The following is a 23,314-nucleotide window of genomic DNA, read 5'->3' as shown; positions in this document are numbered from 1 at the left end:
AATTGCTTTCATTAATCGGAAAACACTTTATTTTTACCTGTTCTGATCTGCTCAGAATAATATACTGCTAAAGTGAATGCCAAAGCTTTGGTTACTGTCCTGGTGAGATATTAACAGTAACCAGGGGGAGATAAAGGAAGGTTATCAAAGACAGACTAAGATGGATCCTACACAAGATTGGCACAGTTAGATTAAAAATGATTCCTAAACTGATAAGTAGCACACAGAAGAAATGTCCATGGATTAATTTCCTAGGAGCACAGCTGAAGATGCTAAGCTATAAAGGGAGTGTTTTTAACTCCTAATCATGACGGTTTTAGATGAATCGCTTTCAACATCTTTTTGTCCAAATAGGAAGTCGGAAGCCCAAGAAAAATGGCATTGGTCTGTCCTTTCATTGCCCATAGAAGTTGTACTTTGGTTTTTTTTCTGGACTTCAGCTTTGTGGGACAGATCCTCAGCTGGTGTAAAATCAATGGAGATGCACTGATTTACACCATCTGAGGAGCTGATGGTTAATGTAATTCTTCTACTGGTGGGACTTAACTTCTCCTGGTTACCAAAGTAAAAGGTGTAAATATTGACTCAGTGCAGTTATTCCTGATTTACAAGTATCAATGAAGTGGACAAAGCCTAAGTATTTCGGGGGCTGTTGTGTCTGTTAAAGATACTTGCATGGTCCCCAACCCCATTGTATCTGAGGCTATATCTACACTGCATCTGGGAGAGAGCAGCCCAGGTAAACAGACTTGCACTCACAGGGCTCAAGTTAGCTTGCTAAAAATAGCAGTGTGGCTCAGGGCCTCATGTCTAGGGGGTCAGGTGGTCTTGAAAACCTGAACTGCAATGTCCACACTATTCTTTGTGTGTGCTAGCTTGAACCCCACTAGTGCAAGTCTGTCTACTGGGGGTTGGAAGGCTTGCTCCCAGCTGCAGTGTAGATATACCCTGAGTGGCTCACAATCTTGAATGCAATTATCCTTAATAGAATTTCCTGATCTCAAAGGGTATTATCCCCCACCCCATACAGATGGGGAACTAAGGCACAGGCTAAATTCACACAAGAGGCCTACAGAGGAGCAGGGAATTTAACATGGGTCTCCTAACAGTGTCCAAACCACTGAACCATCCTTCCTCCCTAACTCTCTGCTGTGAATATTAAGATTTTAGTTTTTCTTTACATTTCCTTTAATTTTCCATTCTGTGAAAATGGAGTCCCTATCCATTACTCTAGGTGCAACTTGATGCTTCCTTAAATTTACAATGATAAAGGTAGGGGTTTTCAAAGCAGTCTAAGGGGGTTAGGTGCCATACTCACTGGAGTTGTGGCAGTTTGGCACCTAATTCCCTTACACTGAAGAGCAATTATAGGAGCAGTTTATTTTGTCTGAGATTTTCAGAGGTGTGTAACAGCCAACAGCAAAAACATGTTCAAGTTCTTCCCATCCACCAAAGCTTTCCACTGAAATCCATAGCTAGCCTGTAGAGTACCACGGTGGGCACTCCAAGGGCAGTGTTGGTCTTAAATGTGTCCTTTCGGCTCGGATCATCAAGGGTATTTAGCCACTTAACTCATGAAAATCAATTTGAGTTGGGTGCCTAAATACCTTTGAGACTCAGGGCTTCTGTCTCCACCTTGTGTTAGTAGTGGAGGATCTCAAGTCACTCATGTGACTTCCCAACACAAAGGAAGAACCAAGATCAAGTCCAAGACTTTCAAACATAGGTGCCTAAAGTGACACTCCTAAATCATAGTTAAGTCCCACCTAATTTTCAGAGCTGCTGAGCACCCAAAAACTGCATACCAACACCCTTTGACTATTCTACACAAGTATTTTCAATGGGAACCACTGTTCGGTGCCTTTGAAAATCAGGTAGGTGCCCAGATACAGATTTAGGAGTCTGCCTTTAATGTCCCCTGTATGAAAATCAAAATAGCTCACTAACTCATGAGCACTCACAAGTGCTGGTTGGAGCATTAGTTGCAACATCAACTTCAATCTGTTTCCAGGCACTCTTGGCCTGTTATGACCAGAATAACTCAATGATTCCAGAGTTTAGCCCATGTGCAAACATGAGTAACCCTTCAGTTACTATTTCAACAGTGAAAGAGCACACAGGTAACACCAATAAATTCTTGTGCAAGGCAAGGAGGGGAGCTTTTTAAAATCAGCACTGCCTGATTATCTGCACCCAGACTGAATTTCATACCAGTGTGTCTGAAAAGGTCAGCCCTCTTAGAATTTCAACAACTCTTAGAGTTTCTGTAGATCCTGTTGTCTAAGCAATTGATGAAAAGCTTTTGTCAAGTAAGACTGGTTGCTAGAGGAGAAGCTGAAAAGCTTGGGCGCAAGCAGATAAGTGACTTGATTTTTGTTCCTGAATAATCGATCACTTTGTTCTTCTGATGGCATGGGTGCTGTGGATGGATGAGTTTGCATCTACACAGTTTAAATTGTCAGATCTCACAAAATGAATTTTATTTTCAGGTGTTTATAGCTCAAGAATTAAACAGGGGCCCCCTATCGCTTCAGGCAGAGAAGGGGATCCTACAGTTAAAAGTATACTTCATCACCTATTTCAAATAGCAACTCCATCTGGCCCTATGAGCCCCAAATATTTCAGGTGCTTTTCTGTGCTTTGCTAACTCACAAAGACCTATGCATTTATTATATAACTAACCACCTATCTTAGCATTAACATAATGGCCATACTGGGTCAGACCAAAGGTCCATCTAGCCCAGTATCCTGTCTTCAGACAGTTGTAAATGCCAGGTGCCCCAGAGGGAACGAGCAGAACAGGTAACCATCAAGTGAGCTATCCCCTGTCACCCATTCCCAGCTTCTGGCAAACAGACTAGGGACACCATCCCTGCCCATCCTGGCAAATAGCCATTGAGGAGGTTTAATGGCTATTAAACAAAGACAATAGAGCAAGGGACTAGAGCCTCAGTTCAGCAAGAGGCTTAAGCAATGCCTATGCCCTTGAGTCCCATTGGCTTCAGCTGGACAGCTCATATGCTTCATGAGACAATGTGGGCAAGATAATATCCTTTAATGGTCCAAGGCTGCTTAAGCTGTCAAGCTAGAGTTGAAGAGCTCTGTGTAGCTCAAAAGCTTGTCTCTTCCACCAACAGAAGTCAGACAATTAAATGATATTACTTCACCCACCTTGTCTGTCATATCCTGGGACTGACATGGCTACAACACCACTGCAAACAGCATGTACTTAAAGTTAGGCACTTGCTTAAATATCCTGTTGAATCGGGGCATAGGAGTCAGGGCTCTATTCCTAACTTTGTCACTGGATGTGTGAAGATGGCCAAGTTATTCAGGACCTTCTTTGTTCAGGATCAGGTTAATATTCCAAGAACCTGGCTAAATTCTGGTTTGCCAGCTGGGGAGCCATCCTCTGAGTACAGTAGAAAGGGTGAGCAAATTTTTAAATCCCTAACCCCTTTTTGGTGCTTCTCTTGTATATGCACTTCGTGTAAAAGCTTTTCCATTACAAGAACAGCCCGTGTTTTACTATATCACAATTCCATAGGAGGACCAGTTTAAGGATCAGATCCTTAGTTGGTGTAAATTGGCTGAGTGGCATTGATGTCAATGCCAATGTACCCCATCTGAGGATCTGACCCTAAATTTGGGTACATAAAATGCCCTGAACAATAGTTAGACAGCTAAATAACAGACCTAAATTGTCAGAGGTGCTGCTTTTATTTAAGTTCCTAAGTATGGGTATTGCAGCCTGACTTTAGGCACTGATTTGGAAAATCACTGACTTCAATGGGAATTTCTCACACTGAGGGCTTGTGGGATCAGTCCTCTGTTTAGTTTATTAACCTGTAATTGATTTCCTTACACAAAATAAACCTTCCCAGCAAATCCTCCAAATGCAATAACTGAATGGCACAATCTCACTGGTGTTTTTCCTGTGGAAGCAAGTGCAGGGGTTAGCTCCTGTAGCATATACTCACTTTGAGCAATGACAGTAATGCTCTTTGCCCTGCACCCTGGCCTCTGTTCAATTCAGAACCTGCTGCAGCTGGCTCTCAGTTGATGTCTTCATTTGACATGACCTGGAGGAAGGATTTCTTTAATTCACTCAGACCTTGATGTGAGATTTATCTTCTCAGACTGCTTTTGTTTCTCTGCAACCAAAAATCCCCTTCCCTTGCCCCAAAGGAGATTTTATGTGGGTTTTTTAAGGTTGTCTAGAATAATGAAAACCTTTCAATCAGATATATAAAAGCCTAGGACTTGGATCTCAAGTCTGCTTTGTGATTTGTTATTAAATAAGGAACCTGTATCTACTAAATTGCCCTCAGGCAACCAAACACTCTGCCATGATCTTTATCTCTTGAGTAAAGTCATTTATCTGGATAGTGATGCTTCTGTGCTCTTGGGCAAACCAAGAGGTCATATACAGTTTATGGGGACAAAAATGATGCCGTTCTTTTGGTGCACTGAAGTAAGAGACCCAACCCAGAAAGATACTTAATACTTGAACCTTCCTGCTAGGTGCTGAGCACCTACTGAGATCAGGCTCTTCCAGCACAGTTGGACCCAAATGATTTGGGGCCTAATCCAACTGACTAATCAGTTGGAAGTCTTTCCACTGAAGTCCATGGGAATGGAATCTAGCTCTTGTCATCCCAGCCACAAAGCTTACCCTGGCATTTTGAAATCTGAAACGGCTATGTAGAGAGTGGGATGCATTTCATAATACAGGTACATAAATTAGTGGTTTTTATACTGCATTCCCACTGCAATTATGTTCTGATTCTGAAGTGTATCCAAAGAATATAGTCCTGAAATGATGGCAAGAGACAAATGAAGAGCTCAGTCCCAGAGTTTAGTAGCCTAAATAATAACCATTCTATGCTCCAATTACCTTTTCAGGCATGCTTTGAATCAGCAGTGCAATATACAGTCCTGTTCATCAGAAACTTCAAATCTGAGCCGCCTGTCCTATAGGACTCAGGAAAAGCATGCAATAGTGTCTCAGGTGGGTTTGAATGTTGACATCCAGATCATCAAATGATTGAACAAATCCCCACTGTCAAAGCATCCTCTCCCGCTGCTAAGGACTGTGTGAGTGGCATATATCTGCAATGTGAAAATACTACACAGCAAAGTATTCTATTGTCAAGTCAAGGGCAGGCTGACTCTTATATATTTTATTTGCAATTCCAAAAGGTGCTTCACAGAAATAAGGTGGGAAAAGGCATGAGTAATGACATAACAGAAGGAAACTAGCTATGCATAATCATCACCCTTCCTGATTAAGGGACATCTGTCTAGAAAATATCAGAATAGATGTCTGCATGGGCATTTATGCTGCAGTCATCCAAAAGGTTTCACCAAGGAAAACAAAACAGAATAGAATCGGGAAAAAGGCACTGTAGACAAGAAGAGAATTCAATTCAGTCCTATTGTATGAGGTATGTTTGGATGTTAATCATAGCACTTGGAGCACTGAGTAAAAACTAGAGAGAGGCCTAAGATGCAGTGTTTGGATATGGATTCAGATCTGGTTCTAATTTTCCATTTGTTTTCAGTTGAAGCCATCAGCAGAACTAAGGGCTAGCTATAAAAAGCTAGATTGTGATTTTTTTAGACTGCACAAAAGAATACCACACCTATGCTCTTCTATAAGCTACCTGGACCTTGGGTCTGGAGTCCTGGACACTTAAAAGTAAACAGGGCTACTTGCCTGTTTACTCTCTCCCTGGGGCAGGTGAGGTGGGGAGTGGGTGGAACCTCAGCTCTCCATTCCACCTGAGCCCATTGGCTGGATACCTGAGCTAGTGTTGGTGGTACCAGAAGTAAATTTCTGCCCCCCTCCCCAAAAGTGAGAAGTGGGGAGAAACTTGACGCAGTAGGATGTCTCTGCGACACAGTGCCTCCTCTGGGTACGGCGCCTGGGTGGTGCAGTTTATACATAGCTCCTTGCTCTAAAGTCACAAACAAGAGCAGGGTTTGGATGTGCATGTGGATCAAAACTTTTCTAAAGCCCACAGATGTTGGGATCTGGGCTTTAGCTTGCCTCTGGAATGAACCAGACCAAATGTAGGATGGTTCCATAAGGTGGAAATTGGCATCCAAAATTCATTAAAGCCTGTTTGAGCACAAAACTTAGAATATAATTTAATAAGAAAAGTACACAAGCAATATCAGCCTCTGAAATTACTCAAGTGGACAATAAGGCAGAATGTCACTGGCCTTGGAAATGTGGTGTAATATTTGTGCAAGTTGCTCTTGAATAAATTTTACAATGTCTGAAATTCAGCATGGTACTTAAAGTCCTTCAGAATATCTGCTTTCAATACTGGATGGAAGCCTGTCATGAGTCTATTCCAAGGGGCCAGATATTCAAAAGAGCTCCTCACCTGACATGCATCTGATGTGGTGGGTACTCTTGAAAATCTGGACCCGGTTAGTGAGTGGTAAATGATTGAACATTATATTTTTCAACAAGTTACCACCTTTTTTAAAAATCTTGTGATCAGGCCTTTATTACTTTAAGAAATGTATCAATTAATTCATCAACATTTTGTTCATGAGTTGTACCTTTCTTCCAATTAGGAAGTACTTTAGCAATAATTGCCACCCCACCCTGTGATGTCAAGTCATTTAACCCCTATGGACAAGGCTGCACACCAAGTCAATAACCTTGTCAAAAATGTTGAAGTACTGATTTCCAGTCCCCTTCTCTATCTATTGTAGCACTTAAGAGTCCTAGTCATGGACCAGAACCCTATTGTGCTAATGTTAACATTCCTGGGTTTGTACAACAGGACTCACTTGCACTGTCTCAAATACACCCTTTCACACCCAGCCCTTCTCTCCAGGTCCTTGCCTAGCCTCCATCATAGCAGTGTCTGGGCCTCCCCTCTCCTGCCAACTGTTTCCACTGTGGCCCAGCCTCCTTGGACCCAGAAGAATAGCTCAGAGCCAGGTGTGGATCCAGGCTCGCTCTGGTCCTTCAGAATGGCAGTTTCCCTCATTACCCCTTTTTTTCCCCTCAGGCCTCACTGAAGGGTTGGTTCTGGACAGGCCACTTGGCTAGGCTTCCAGCAGGTGGTTCTTACGGTTACATCTTCCTTAGACGTTTCCCAACCGCACTGTTTCTCTGCCAGACGCCTCCTATGCAGCCCCTGTGATGCCTGCACTATGCATTCTAGGAGAAACAGTGCTTGGTTGGGTCTATTACAGGCATGCCTAAGGACCAGCCAAGCATGGCGGGGGGGACCCATTGTGCTCTCTGGTAGTCCCTGCCCCAAAGAGCCTGCAGTCTAAGTAACAAATGGATTACTTCCATCACTCATAGTCTTAAATTGCAGAAGGTTACTCCATTACCTGTTTGTAGGTGGTTTGGGGAGGCATCCTCCAACGGTATTTCCAGTCATTTGTTTGCCCTTCATTGGGTTTCAGCTTTCACTGGGGAGAAACAAATGTGATTCCTGACAGTGTCTCAAACACAGAATTAGTATTGACTTTCGACTTGGCCATCTCCAATAGACGGGCAGGGTGAATCCAATTGCACTTGAATTCCAGCATACACCCTTTTTGATGTATTTACTTGTACAGTCTATTCAAATGCAACAACTGGCTGTCTCAGATGTCTGTCAAGCATATAATACAGTTCTGCAGAGCTGGAAATGCATCTGCTCAGCTGTTTGCAAGATGGTGGCCTTTGACAAACCAGTTGAAATTTTAAAAAATTGTCTGAAGTGGACCTTGAACTGGTCCTGCTTAAATTAGCAGCAGAGATGTGCTGCCTAATCAGGGAATCATCTGTTTTTAAACTAAACTTGAAAAAATACAGTGAAGAATTTTGCTTCAGAATGAATGGGCTGATATGGCCCAAGGAATTTTTACAGCAATAAAAGTATAGGGTCAAATTCTCAACCAAGGAAAACCAGAGTTGCTGTATTGACCTCCATAGAACTGTTGATTTTCACCATCTGAGGAGATGGTGAAAAACTTTCAAGAATGCCCAAGTGACACAGGAGCCTAATTCCCATCCTCAATAATGGCTGAGGCACTCAGCAGCCTAAAAAGTAGGGTTTTTTAGAAAAGGTCTTTAGGTGACTAAACCTGCAGAGAGGTCCATGGTGTCCAATTCCCATCACAATCATTGTGAATACGCATAAACAAATATTATGGCTGCACCATTTATTTTTTATGACCAAATAAAATGTAGCCTAGATTTTCAAAAGTGACTAGTGATTTTTTGGGTGCGGACCATGGGGGACTAATTTTCAGAGGGCAGGTGTTCAGCACTTTCTGAAAACAGGCCTGTTAAGGCATCTCAAGTTGGGGACCCAAAAATCTTGTTACTTTTGAGAATCTTGGTCAATATGTACATGTAAATTAGGCATGGTCCTTGGATCTCTGAGAATTTGCTAATACAGTCCATAACTTCAACAGGTGGCTAAGTTTTATAGCAATGGGTCTACTTCTTGTGTGAAGAGAAGTATGTGCACAACTGTGTGTGTGTGTGGGGGGATTGGGGCCCTTAATATTTGGTTAATTTACAACAAATCCTAACTGCACACGCAAGGGAAGCACAAACAAAATTCTAATTGTAGATCATGCCCTCCCCCTCATAGACATGGAGGACTGGGAAGGACCTTGAGAGGTCATATAGTCCAGCCCACTGCACTGAGGCTTGTGTAAACTGGGAACCTTCAAGAGACAAATGTAATGGTAGATCAGGGTTTTTTCCCTGCTGTCTATCGACCAGGCAGAGAGACAATACTAAAAATAGCACATCCTTTGCCTTATATAACCACTGTAGAAATGTTCAGACTGTGGAACCATAAAACACAATTCATTTCATGTACCCTGCAAAGAAATATGATTAGATGTCGAGCTAATGACCTTTAACAGATTGAGGGGATAATGGAGAAATTGGCATAGTCGGTGGGGTTTTTTAAATTTCAGGCAATGAAGCGACAGAATGAGTATTAAATGATAAATCCAGTCAGACCAAAATGGTGCATGCCCCCCTTTTTGTTTTTTACAAGGAGACATTTCTGAAAGAGCCAGAAGGCTGAGCTCTGGAGTTTAGTAGAACAAACTTCAGAGATAGAAAGCACATTTAGCAAAACCCTGTTTTGGTTTAGGGAAGGGTAATCTGCCTTTAGGATTACCCTGCCCTGGGGCCCAATCCTTTGAGGGGCTGACAGTGCCTCTTGGGAGGTGCTGGAAGTTGGGTATTCAGCACCTTGCAGATTTGAGGCCTTTGGGCCAGATTCAAGCCTTGTGTGCACACGTTATATCGCTGTAGTTACCAATACAACACCCCCACCAAGTGTGGATGCAGTGATGATAGCTGTAGAATGGTGTAGCTATTCCACTACAGAAGAGGAATAAGCTCTACTCATATATGGGAGCTGTACTGGTATAACTGCATCCTCCAAAGTCACTGGGGCCGTTTGTGGGAAGAGGAGTAACAGGATATGGCCCTGTGGAGTTACTGTGGGAAGTGGGGTGTGGCATGTTGGTTAAGTACTAGGAGAGGAAAGTAGGCACTTCTTGAAAGGTCCCTTCAAATGTCTGAAATGTGAAACCTTCTTCTGACTTAAACAGTGGAAACTAGAGACCAGTGCAGGCCTCCTTCATAACCAGATTTATATGGTATCTAATTGAGGGGAAACTAAAGCACTTGGAAGGAAAAACGAGGCAAGCAATAAATCCTGAGATAAAAGGCAATAGAGGAGAAGAGTGCCTCTGAAAATCAGCCCTGTCAGCTAAATCTAAATAGGTGGGTTCCCTTTCACCTCTAGAACGGCAAAAGATTTAATAACTAAAGCTGTCAGGAGATTAAGGGGTGAAAAACACAACACTGCTGAACAGGTTCTTTTAATAAAGGGCCCAGTCTTGCTCCCATTGAGGTCCAAGGGAGTTTTGCCAGGGATTACAATGGGAGCAGGCTGTAGTAATCTGCTTCCTGAAAAGAGAATACTATCCCCAAAACCATGACACTGGCTGGACCGCTGTTACCACTTGTGCCAAAGACACCCTGGATAAGTGTGTTAGGGTGACTCTCACCCAACAAATCTCAGGACCCAGGATGACATTGACAGGAAGGACAAATGCACCTTTTGAACCAACAGCCAAAGGAAAACGCTTGGACATGTTGCTAAATATAATTGTGGTTGTGAGCAAGAAAATTTTGATGCAGTATAAATCTGAGCAAGGAATCTACTAGATAACCACACTTATACAGAGTGACAGGGTGGTGGGAAAGGAGGGGAAAAAGCCTGTTTCAGAGAAATCCACTTGGGGAAATTTTGCAAGCTGTGAATAAGTGGGATGAGATTGTGCTTAGGGCTCTGCCTAAAGGCACAGGGCAGTGTGTGTGTGCGCTTCACCAGCATGGTCATAGCCACAGGAGGCCATGTGACTCAGACTCAACACTGAGGCCCAGTGCCTCTGCTGCTTGCTCTGGGGTGTAGTAATATATTCTTGGCTTATGCCAGTAGTGGAATACTACAAACTTCAGTGCAGCTACTCCTAATTCACAGCTGTCTAAACAGTAGACCTTAAACTATGGGAAGAACCTGTAATTTGGTGCACTTCCATTGAAGTCACTGGTGCTATGTTAATTTATACCAGCTAAGGGGTATGATGACTGAAATGCCATTCTTTACAAAACCCACTCCGGTGTCCTGTGGTACAGTGCTGGTCCTACTTAGATTATAAGTACTTTGGGGCAGGGACTACCTTGTTCTGTGTGTACAGCATCTAGCACAATGATGTCTGGGTCTATGAGCAGGGCTCCTGGGTACTAAAACAATTTATACGTATTAATAGAGTAATAAACATTGCAGGTCACAATGCTATTTTAGGCCCTTTATAATAAAAATAAACTAAGAATAATTCTTTGCCCTTATAGCACACTTTTTATCCAAGCATCTTAAGAATGTGGGTAGGTGCCATTTCCCCCCGTTTTACAGATGATTCAGTCAGCTGAAGACAGTCAGTGGCAGAGTTTGGAATAGAAGCTACTTCTTTATTTGCAACAAAGTACTGGTACTAAGTAGATCCCCAAAAAGGAGACAGGTGAGAATGGGAAAGGTTTCCATAATAGCTGAGACCTGTTGAAAAGACCCTCAAATAAAGGGGTCTGTGTCAGAATGCTGAGAACCAGCTGCTGAACCAGCACTCACAAGAAGTCCAATGAGTTTGCCTGGAGAGGGGCATGATTGGGGGAAGCTGGAGCTAATTAGATTAGTCTGAGTTGGGGAGCACTAGGGAGCTACCCCATTAAGTGGAAGAGCAGACAAGCGCACAGGAAGGAAGTGCAAGTAGGGAATGAGAGAGGCTATGAAGGCCAGGGTAAAAGGAGGCCTCTGCATAGATGGATCTTTCCCTCACTTGTATTTGGCAAAGGGGGCTGATGTTGATAGCTGCTGTAAACTGAGTTATTGCACAGGGCTGGGAAGGGGGATGATTGAGATAAGTAAACAACATAGGTGTTTACAAACTGGAGGCAAGAATGCAAAGGCAGGAGCAGAAGGCCATGCCCTGTCAGTTTCCAGCCAGATTAAATATTTGTGGTCCTGAATCCAGAGCAAGGATTAAGCCTGAGTCTCTGCTGTCCTGGGGTTGGATGCTTTAAGTTATCGGAGTCTATCTTGGTGCTTTTGGACTCGTATGAATCTTGGACATTTAGCACCAGTAATCCCATTGCTTTTTCCTCAGTGACTGTCGAGTACGGGTTGAGTGCTAGTGCCCCAGTAATATGCCAAATCTGAAAGGTCAATAATAGATAGAGAGAATCTCTGCTCAGAACAACTTCAAGTTTTCAAAGTCCACTGGAAGCTGAAATGCATATTATTCTTAGAATGAGTGCGTGGCCATTAAAATCAGACACATTCCCTTTAGTCACCACTTAAGAGTGGCATTTTTATTGCCATTGAATTGTTCTTGCTGAGGTATTAGCATTTTTCAACTTCATATATTTTCCTTCAAACTGAAAGTCTCTCCATGTTTTAAAACAAATATTCATAGTGATCACATGACCCCCATTTGCAGTGACAGATTAAAGCAGTTGTTCAAGTTCAGTTGTGCAATATTTGGGACAGATCCCCAGATGTAAATGGGTGTAGCTCCACTTATGTCAAAGGAGCAATACCAGTTTACACCACTTGAAGATTTAGCCCTAAGCTAAAGAGATGGCTTATGGACATGGTGTTTGTGGCCAAAATGGTTTGGGTCTAACCAGTTGCTATTGGACAAGGGTCCCTATCACAAAACTTTTAACTGAATTAGTGTTAATTTGCCTTTTCCTTTATGGCAAATGGCCCTCCAGCAGTTGTAGCTATCGGAAATTAGCCATGTACAACAATCGGGGAACAAAAGATCAGTTCTGGATACCTCTCTGCAAACCTGAAGTGGGAGATCTGAGTCCACCAATGTGTGAGTATCTGTGTCCAGATCCTAGCATAATGGGCCTCTGATTTGGTTGGAGCTGATAATAGTAATGTGGCGGGCAAAAGCATGGAGAAACTTGCCTTTGAAAGTTCCCTGAGGAAAAGCATGTGAATTCAAAGCATACAAATTAAAGAAGGGGCTACTGTAAGCAAAAGGCACCTACACTGCCAGGATGAAAACTGGATAAACTGGCAGTTTGGAGACACATGTCGTAAGGCTATTTCTTTGTGAAGCTGGTGGAAAGGCTCTTATATCCATTCCTGTGTTCCTCATAAAATGCTAATGTAAATCTCCCAGACGCTTCAGTGCCAGAAAACTAGATTATCTAATTAGATCTATAAAACTTTACCCAGCTCAGACCTGTTACCTAACTGAAATGTGTAACTCCGCAGCCTTTTTTGCTTTGCTCCATGCTTCTGTAATGGCCTCCTATAACATTTTTGGCTGATCTCTACCCCCAAAGTGTGCCCTTGTGTTACTCTTGCTCACTTCTATTTGCAACAACTTTCAGCTGGAGTTCAGATTCCTTACAGATTTTGAGGAGTGGTTGAGATTGCCTTTAATGATGTTACTCCCTCACCCCATATAGTATCTCCTTTTATTCTTTACTTCTCAAACAGTCTATAAGATTATGAACTTGATTCTCTCTAAATTTCAGAGTGAATCAGGCATGAAGCCATTGGAGACTAAAAGTAGAGATTAGCAAGAAATATATGTTAAACATGGGCAAGAAGGAAATGTCTCGAATGCATGGGACAAAGACCGACCACCTGCTCACAGCTGGAGTCTGTAAAAAGCCTCTCCAGTACAGGCTGCATCCAACTCTCTGAAGTTAATGGAACAGCTAACATTGACTTAAAGGGGGAGTTGCATCAAGCCCAAACAGCCAGACTGGTGCCATGGAGAGCACTTCAAAAATCAGATTGTTTTTCAAGAGCTTCACTCCTAGTCAGACACCTAACTAAAGACTAGATTCCTTCCCCCCCGCCCCGCAAGAGCTCAACAACTTGTGTTCATAATGCATTACTTCGACCTGTTCCTGTTGTCCCCTGTCAAATGGAAATTCACAGTTGCAAAAATGCCAATAAACTTGTGGTTAGACCTTGTGTGTGGGGTCCAAGATGGCAGGGGGGGATTTGTTTTGTTTAACCCCACTCTGCACCTTCATGCAAGGGCCCTTTGCTGCCTGGACTTTAACCCCTGTGCCTCGGTTGTTGGGAGGCTGAATTAAAATTGTGAAGTTTTGGAGGCTCCTTTGATATCAAGCATTCTCTTTACATAGTAGGTTCTGGGTTCCTAGATATGCTTTAGGACTGCTCAGATCATAGTGTGTGTGTGTGTGTGGGGGGGGGGGGTGGGGTGGGCAGATGGTGTCAGTTATACAAGCACTGGAAATGAATAAAAGCAGCTCTGCATGAGGCATCACACACAGAGCAGCAGCTGACAGGAGGCTGGCCTGAGGGTATCCAGATGATGACTCAGGAATAGCCAGTTTACTTGCCTCTCCTGTGGTGTAATTAAGTACTGGAAGGAAAAAAGTGAAGGCCAATTGTTATGCTCTCTGGAGCTGAGCTAATGCAGCATCAGCTTATGTTGCTGACTCACTACTCTCCAAGGTCCAAAGACTATTGCCTTCCGAATAGGACCACAGACACTGGTCCTAAATCAGAGCTCTGTAAGCAAGTGCACTTCCCTAGGCACACCTGCTGAGTCTCTCATCTGGAGAGACAGTCTGCTGACAGTTGCCCCCACTCAGCATCAGAGCTGCAAGTTCCCTGCAACTCCTCCTCCTCCTCCCCATCCCATGGACTGCTGAACAGGAAGCCAAGGTTGCTCCCTCGCTCTGCTGGATTCCTTGCTCCATGCTGTGTGCAGCAGGTGTTGAGGAAGAGAGACGGCCAGCCAGTGCTGCCTCCTCCCTCTTGGCCGTGAGCTGCCGGAGCAGATCGGGACAGGAGCTATCAGTGTGGTGATGTGCATGGACAGGCGGTAGGTAAAACTTGCGGGTACAGTGTTGTAGGAGAGACCGAATCTGGGGTGGGCAAATTGGACAGAGGGAAATGCAGATGGACTGAACCATTGGGTACGACTGAAGCCGATACAGAGAGCCCTTTAATTCTGTGCCCTAGTTCTGTTCAGCCAAGGAAACTAATGAAATACTGAAAATGTATTCAACTCCGTCCTTGAGTCAGGCCACCAGTCTGCTCAAGTACTGGAAACTTGCCTGAGAGCAAAGCAACAGCAGGATATTCAATGCAACTCAAGGTGAGGTGAAGCAGAACAGCTGTTCCCTGTAAGTACATGGCAGCTATGACTGCAAATGCCTCTCAAACTCTTAGCAGGAAATGATTTAACCTGGGATGTACCCTGCAGGCAGCTGTTCTACTTCCTTGGGTCGACTAGAGATCTGCAATCAGATAAGGGGTTGTACTGGGCACCCCTTATCTCTATTGCCTCCAAGGACCAGATTCTCAGTGGGTGGTATCATTCATTGAAGTCTCTAGAGGAACACCACTTTACCCCAGCTGAGGACTTCACTTTTTCTTTCCCCTGAAGGATTCTTCACTTGGGTTACAATTCAGCATGGAATCTCACTGCATTAAACATACTGGCTTCTGCCATCTCTGCTGTCCTTATTGAAGGATTCTCCAGCGACAATCTGGATCATAGCAAAGCGCCTCTTTGCTATCAGTCAATAGCAAATGATATCTGAGCTGTTAACCTGCCGAATGGTAGGGGAATTTGTAAACCATCACAAACAGCCAAAGTAAGGTAGGAGAAGATGGAACAGTGAGATCAGCATTATGCTGAAACCATCTTCTACAGGAGTCTTTCCTCTAGAGTTATAACAAAGTTGTGCCTATTTGTAAGTTCTGAATAATATAGGTCCGATTCATGTATCTAACCCTTTGTTAATCTCTCTGAGGGTCTGATTTTTCTCATCTACCTGGCAAATCAGGAGCAACTCTACTGAATTACACTAGTGTAAGTATGAACAGAATCAGACCCCCATGTATCTTTTTTGCTCAGCACAATGGTATCTGGTAACTGCTTAACTGAAAGCCGTAAGTCTGATCTAAAACATGAATACTCCAGGTTAAAGGCAAAATGACCTTCATTCGCTCCATTTGGGCCAGCTATTCTAATGTCCATAGAGGGGCATCTCACATACCATGTATGCTGCAGTAGCAAACACGGTGAGATTTCAATATAACATCTCTTCACAAATACTCACTATGACTCCTGTGAGGTAGGCAAGAATTATTGTACCCCTTTTACAGACTACTACAGAGGCTTATGATGTGGCAAATGGGTAGAACTTTTACAGATTGAGTCATAAACCCCTGCTGTACCTACTAAACAACCCTTCTCCCCGACTTTAGACGAGAACCCAGGAATCCTAGCTACTAGCCTCACGCTAACCATGGCCTTAATACTGAATCTCTTTGCTTTTGTGACTTTCAGTTAACAAACACAAAGCCATAGTTGTTTGGCATCTCTTAATCCAGATTTTATACCAAATTAATGAATGGTTTTTAGGTTACACTAAAGGGCCTGTTTCAGAGTAACAGCCGTGTTAGTCTGTATTCGCAAAAAGAAAAGGAGTACTTGTGGCACCTTAGAGACTCACCAATTTATTTGAGCATAAGCTTTCGTGAGCTACAGCTCAATGCATCCGATGAAGTGAGCTGTAGCTCACGAAAGCTTATGCTCAAATAAATTGGTGAGTCTCTAAGGTGCCACAAGTACTCCTGTTCTTTTTACTAAAGGGCCTGTTTCTCTACTTGTTGACTCCTGATTTATAGTGGTGTACTTCCATTAACATCCATGTATTGGCGCTGGTGTAAATTGTGAGTGAGAAGAGAATCAAGCCCCTTATGAGTGTTGTAACTATCCATCTTGGATGCTGATGTGAACAGGAAGGTGCATTTCAGATGGTTTGTACCCACATTATCATACTAAAATTTGTCTGAGCTTCCCTTCTCTTTGGCCATTCCAGTTTTGGCATTGGTCAAGGTGGTTAAGCAACTCCCCCTAGAGTCCTTTTGTTGCCAGTATGGAAGGGTATTTTCAGACTAAAGAAACTGCCTTGAACATAGAAGCAGATATTTCTTAAGTTGATTTAGCTGTGCTTGGGTCTGTAAAATGGAACATTTAGCTTTTCCCTCTGATCTCCTGCTTGCCACCCTTCCTCTGGAAGCAGGGTGGGCTGGATTTCCAGGTAGGCACAGTACGCATGTGCTTAGGGGCACCTAACTTTTGACCCACTTTTAATACAGCTCCACTGCAGGTGGCCAGACTCCTGGCAAGGGTTGGTGGCCACCCAGGATGTGGGGCTGGAGGAGGGTGAGTGCCCAAGTCAGCCCCCCTGGGGGACTGTGAGCTGTGGCCAGGCACGGCAGCTGCTGAAGATGCTGGGAACATCCTAGCCAACTTCCCTATCTCTGCCACCCCGATGCCAGGGAGAGGAAGGGGTGTTGCTGGCACCCCATTTACTTGCATGGGCAGAGCTGGAACACCACGGCTGGGCTGGGCTGAAGGAGGGATGGAAGATCCCCAGGGACTGCTTACCAAGGGGAGAAGTACCGTTCCCCCTCCACCCCTTTATGCCTCACCTAAGGAGCTCAGGCTGGGAGCTCTGCATGACAGGGTCTTGTGCCTTCCCAAGAAGGCTGTGTTTATTTTTTACTTCACATTTTATGGAAATCATGAAGGTCAGCTGTAGGTGTGGAGGGGGGGATTGCTGAAGATGCTGTCTCTAGGGGTGCAAAAGGCATAAATCTGGCCCTGTCGAAGGGATAGGTTTTGTAATCTTTTAAGGTTAATTACAGAGCATACACTCCATGCTCTTTGCGTGGCTCACTCCAGGGAGGCACACAAAGGACACGGAGCATATACTCTGTAATTAGCCTTAAAGGATTACAAAACCAATCCCTTCCAGACAGGGCCAGAAGAGCCATTCTGGTTTGAAGAGAGGGAAGGACTAGCTCAATGATATACCTTGTGGCAAGGATTTTTGGATATTGCTCTTAACCAGGGAGGCATGGAAGAAGCAGCCAAATGCAGGCTCAATAAAGAGACTAAAGGGCCCATCCTGGAGTTTCTCCTCCACCCACCCCTACTCACTCTGTAGTTCCTCATGAGATGGCAAAGCCAATTACAGACTGAATCGCATTAAGAAGTACTGCAGGAGACCTGGGAGCAGTCAACAGAAGCCCATCTCCAGTGTGCTGAGATGCCATGGTGATGGGCAACCTGATAAAAAGCTAGATCGGGGTAGTCAATTTTTTTGTCAAGGTCCTAATTTCTTAGGAAAGGTAAAATCAAGGTCCAGACTCCAGAGAAGAAATTTAAAAAGTAACAGTAATAAGTAAATTTTTTTGGGTCTGTTCAAAAGCATCTGGTGGTCTGGATTTGGTCTCTGGTCCACCTATTGACTACCCCCATGCTCCATAGATCGACATGGGGGAAAGGAATATATCACTTAGCAATGGCTACCAATCCAGTTTTGAATTAAGTGCAAACTCCTGCTTACCTTGAAAGGCCTAAATTGGCAAGGGCCCAGCTATCTCACAGGGCCCCCCAGCTCTGCCTACACCATCACAAGACCCATTCAGAAGGGATGCTTCTGTGCTCACAACCCAGGTCTAAATATCTGGAAACAGGGGGCAAGGCTATCTTGGAAGTCATTCCTACCTGATAGCAGGCTTAACTCAGGGTTTTCTATCAGTGGAGCCAGAGCCCTAGGTGGGCTATATTGTATCTTCATTGCAATGAAGTGACACTGATTTGCACTGCTGAAGATCCAGCCCTTACAGTGTGGTACAATACAGCCCTGGGTACTCAAGAATTTCCCAACTAACCAGGCCACAAACAGGGCTCCCTGGGATGCTGATTGCTGAGATCTAATCAGTTTAGTTTCTGTCTAGCTGATGGAAGGAGACTCCTCCCTCTTAGTGGGATAATGACTCGTATCAGAATTATGTAGAGTGCCCTGATACTTCGATGTTGGATACATTAGAAAGGCAAGAGGTAAGCTTTCAGAGCCTATGCATCTTGATGCACAGGTCATTCACAGGCTAATTCTGGCAACAGGTTGTCACTTAAGTTACCATTTTATGAAATGAACCAGCTCTGAGCAAGACACAGTGGTGCTTTTTTAATAAGAGCTGGAAGAGAATAGCGTATCTCTTCACGCACGACTTCTAATCCCCAACCTCATCTGCAAGTAGTTCATGTGGGGCCAAGATATCCATTTTAGGAAACTTAGCTTATAAGCAAAAGTGCTTAACTGTTTCCGACTGAAACCTTCCTTTGGTTTCTTCTACCCTTAGTGGGACTGAAGGAAGGGAGGCTAGCAATCGGACTCTGAAAGGAAAACATGCATACACAGTTTTATGTTCACAGCATATACAGATATGAGAGTAAAAGCAAATTTTTGCTGGAAGATTGCAACTCACTAATGTTTCCTAGAATTCAGAATAACAAAGAACCCCAAAACAGAGAGAAAACAGGCCACTCCCTAAGGCAGCGACAACTCATGCCATCTTGCTTTAAGCTGGCTCCTTCCAGAATACATTTGATCACAAACTTTGCTACAGAGCTCCAGAGCCTGCAAGCAGGACCAGAACCCTCCACCCACCCCACTCTTGAAGTAATCGCTCACCGTTCCAATATAGTCCTCAATATACCACACAGATGAACACCACCACAGTGCCATGTACAAATGGTATCACTAATTCTTTATGTACAATGCTTGTGTATGTGGTTTTGCAGGCATGCACATTGGGGAAGAAGGGCAGCATTTGAGCCTTCATTTGAAAATTTGGCCCAACATGCATGAGCGGTGGGGGAGGGGGAAGCATTGGACAAATTGGGCACCTGCTGTGATGTGGAGATCCACCATGAGACCTAAACATCTTAGGGCTTGTTTGCATGGCAAGTTACTGAGCAGTAAGCCGGATTGTGATTATGTAGCACATCAGCTTGCAATACAGCTGAGTCCCATGTAGACGCTGCTACAGTGCAATGACAGTCCTGGAGTGTGGTTTGGCTTACTACTTCAAACTGCACTGCAGCAGTGTCCACAGGGGACGTTCCTGTGCGGCAAGCTGGTGTGCTGTAACTTCACATCCTGTCTTGTTGCGCAGGAACTCACTGTGTAGACAAGCCCATAGTCTAGGCTAGTGACTCATGTGGTTAAACCTCTTCTTCCAAGAACAGAAGCTTAGTACCTTTGTCTCACTTAATTTCTTCATCTTTTCATTTCCCTCTTTCCCAGTTAGAGGCACAGCTAAGCAAGCAGCGGTGTGGTCCAGTGGATAAGGGACTAGCATGGGATTCAAGCAGACGGCAGTTTTCTTCCCAGCTCGGTTGCCGGTGAGCTGTGTGAACTTGGGTAAACCACTTCTCGCCTGCAGTATCTCATCTGCACAATGTGGGTAACAATACTTTTGAATTTTTTATATATGAAAAATTAGCTTATCAAACAACTCTTGTGGGGGTTGGAAAAATAGACACTGAAACTGAACCACCCCTTGCTTGTTTGGATTTAGAAAACAAAATGCCCCCTGCCTCATCTTTGCTCCTCTCCATTTCCAGCACCAAACACACAAACTACAATCTCTTATTCTGGGCACCTCTCACTTGTCTTTAAGTTTGCATCCAAAGTTCTCCTATTTGTAAATAACCACATGACCCTGCTTTCCTGGCCTGCCTCCTTTCTGGTTCGATGCTATTGCTGATTTGGCCCTTGCTCTCGCTCTGAGCTTGATCCCTTTGATGTTTAATTGTGTAAGAGGTTTGAGCTATGACAGCACATGACACTCTCTCAATCCCTTGTCATAACAGCTGCTGTGGCAGGATTGAGCAACAGCAGGAGCTCCGTAGTAGAGGTGAGCTTGAGTTGCTGCAGAAGGGGAGGGGTAGGAATGGGACAGGTGGATCTTTGGCTTCTCCTTTTCCCCTGGGCAACCCTCTGGATGACCCTGGGCAAGTCATGTCATTGCTTTGGGGCTCCACTTCCCCATCTGTAAAAGGGGGATAATATATTGTCCTCTCAAGCATTATAAGATGTGTTTGATAAAAGGGGCTATATAAGAGCTGTTCGTTATGAATACTTTGTTTTTGTTCTTGTTGGTTTTTTTCCTTAACCTAAATAAAAGCTATTCAGGCTGAATACATATATTTACCCTTTGTGTATGGAAAACCTAATACTCCTCAGTGCTGGTCCATGCCTAGCAATACCTGCCCTCTTGGTCACTATTTATTTGTATTACTGTAGTGTCTAGAAGCCCCAGTCAAGAAACCAGGATCCCATTTTACTAGGCACTGTACAAATACTGAAACACAGAAGTCCTGTACACGCCTTTCTCTGCTGAGTCTGTAATTGTTCCCATCCATGCATCATGAGTATATAATTGAGAAGTCACCCCATGCTGGATTAAAGAGATGCAGTGAATCACTCTGCCCGGTTGTTTACTTGAAGTTATCCCCCCCCACACCTGTAGTTCCCTGACACAACACAACTGCATTGCCTTAACCATGGAAAGCTGATTATAAATTTAAAGATTGATTAAACTATAATTCTACTTTAATGCCTTTTAAAGCACCTACTCAGCACTTTCTCAATTTAGTCTCCACGTTTATTACTCTTAATACTAGACTAGTTAAATTCTTCATTCCTATAATAAGAGCCACTCAATGCATACAGAAGTGCTGGCTGTTGTTGTGTTTCCCTCTCCTGTTTATCTTACTTTTCATGTGGAGATGCACTTTTTAAATCCATTTATTGGGTGGCTGTGTGAGTATTTCATCTTCGGGATCAGCTTTGTAATCATTTGTTTTACTTTCATAGCTGCCCTGTCCTTGCCATCCCCATGAGTTTACAGCTGTGCACTTTTATCAACAGCTGATTCAGATGTTCTTGCCTAAACTCATTTAGATCGGGACATGCTGCAGCCCTATGGGACAACACAGCAATTTACAGCGAACTATGTGGGCGGCAGGGAAGGGAAAGGAGCTAACAGAGACAAGGGGAGTATTAATGATGTTACATTTTAGGACAGTTACCGATTCTCAACGAGTGTGTGCATTGGCATAGCTCTCTCAACTTCTTCAATAGAGCCATCCCAATTTAAGCCAACTGTGCATCTGCCCCAAAGCAAATATATGTTCTTTAATGCACAAAGGGAAAAAAGCACAGCATTAACGGATGATGCTAGGCCTGCTATATTAAAAGGGATTAGGGTAGCTAAGGACATTTTTCTTATCAGACAATAGTATTGCAAGTTGGAAAGGTCCCAATGGAAGTAGACTTATGTGAGAGGAGAAACGGGCCCATTGGACCTAAGGTCTGGTCTTCACTACAAATTAGGTCGACGTAAGGCAGCTTATAGCGACCTAACTAATACAAGTACCCTCCTATACTAACCTAATGCCATCTCCACCAGAGGCATAGGGCTTATGTGGGTGTAGTTAGGGGTGACGCAGTGTTTGTATAGACACTGCAGTGCTTACTTTGACTGTCTTGTGAAACCAGATTTCTCCAGTTCCACTACTCCTACTCAAAGAGGGCTTCCCTTCTTTGTTGATTATGATAGTGGCTCCAGCACAAAGACAATGTTACAACTTAAATTCTACTCAAGCTAGTAACTAATCTTAAATGTGACTTATCAGGTGAATAGGCCTTGCATTGACCAGCTGTGAATGGGTGAATTCCATTCAATATTGCAGCTGGACTTTGAATGTGACCCACTGTGAGGAAGACGAAAATAGCAACTAGGGGATGTTCAAATGACCAGGTTTCTATATTTATAAAACCAACTGAGTGGGACCTTTATTTGCACCAATCCCTACTCTTCTACAGCATGAGTCTTTTTGGTAATAATCACTTTATTCAATATTTATCTACCCCTTTTAATGAATATTAATGAATAATATGAAAAGTGGCCTGAAAAAAGTTAGGAATCATAAAATATGAGGGATGATTGCTGCTCATCAAAAATAGAGAAGAAATTTTGGGGTTTTTCTACTTTGTGCAAAAGTCCCAGTAATTGAGGCCATGGGGCCTGTCGGTTTCAAAGGACGTGTATTGTGTTCTTGGAATACTGCCAGGCGGCCAATTCAACTGTCTGTCTTGGTCTGTTGCTTTAATAGTCACATCAAATCAGTTCATCTCAACCCTGAGACAATCAATCAATGGCTCAGACTCCAATTTCTGTGCTTTTGACTTATTTGTAGTAGAGCAGGAAACCTTGTTTAAAAATAGGTAGGCGGTAACTTGGCATCACTTCTCTACATGGGTAAAGCTTAGGTCTTTATTTCATTTGCAGGACCCTTACACTGGCACAAAGATAGTTTAAATATATTGTGCCTGATTCTCATTTAGACTAGAGCTCCTTTACACTGGCCTGGCAGTGCAAAGGGGCCTTAAAGTGGGCATAAATTAAATATTGCCAGGATGACATTGAGGTTTTTTGTTTTTTTTTTTGCCACATATTTTGGAACTGGCTCATTTTCACACTTTCAGGGGCTGTCAGGGAACATTCCCTCCAGGAGCATAGAAGGCTAATGCAATATCTGTTCTGGAAGGTAATAATCCGCAGCCATCTGCTTTGAGGCACAGAATTCAGTTAATAGGGACAGAACAATAGGCAATGGCCTTCAAGTCAAGGACAGCATGAAGGTAAAAGTTTGGACCAAAGCATTTCATTAGCACTTCTCAAAGCTTGGTCGTCCCCCCGCCCCCGGAAGCCCCTTGAAGCTTCTGTAGCAGTAGATAGTTGATTGTCTGGAAACATTTCAGCCACAGGATGTTTTTAGTGGGAGCTGGAGAGTCAGATTTCCATAGACATGAGAG

General features: G+C 43.6%; 1 long non-coding RNA gene across 1 annotated transcript in view; it reads left to right on the top strand.

The window, feature by feature from the left end:
• The window catches only part of LOC141978294 (uncharacterized), a 158,373-nt gene that overhangs the window by 52,100 nt on the left and 82,959 nt on the right, over window positions 1-23,314 (top strand). The window contains exon 2 of the long non-coding RNA XR_012636364.1: window positions 19,736-19,891. This is a non-coding gene — a long non-coding RNA (uncharacterized LOC141978294). The remainder of the gene's footprint in view (window positions 1-19,735; window positions 19,892-23,314) is intronic.

This window comes from Natator depressus, chromosome 26, assembly GCF_965152275.1.
Source record: "Natator depressus isolate rNatDep1 chromosome 26, rNatDep2.hap1, whole genome shotgun sequence".
Classification (NCBI taxonomy): Eukaryota; Metazoa; Chordata; order Testudines; family Cheloniidae; genus Natator; species Natator depressus.
Note: the sequence above shows the minus strand (reverse complement) of the source record. Positions and strands in the feature narration are given on the sequence as shown.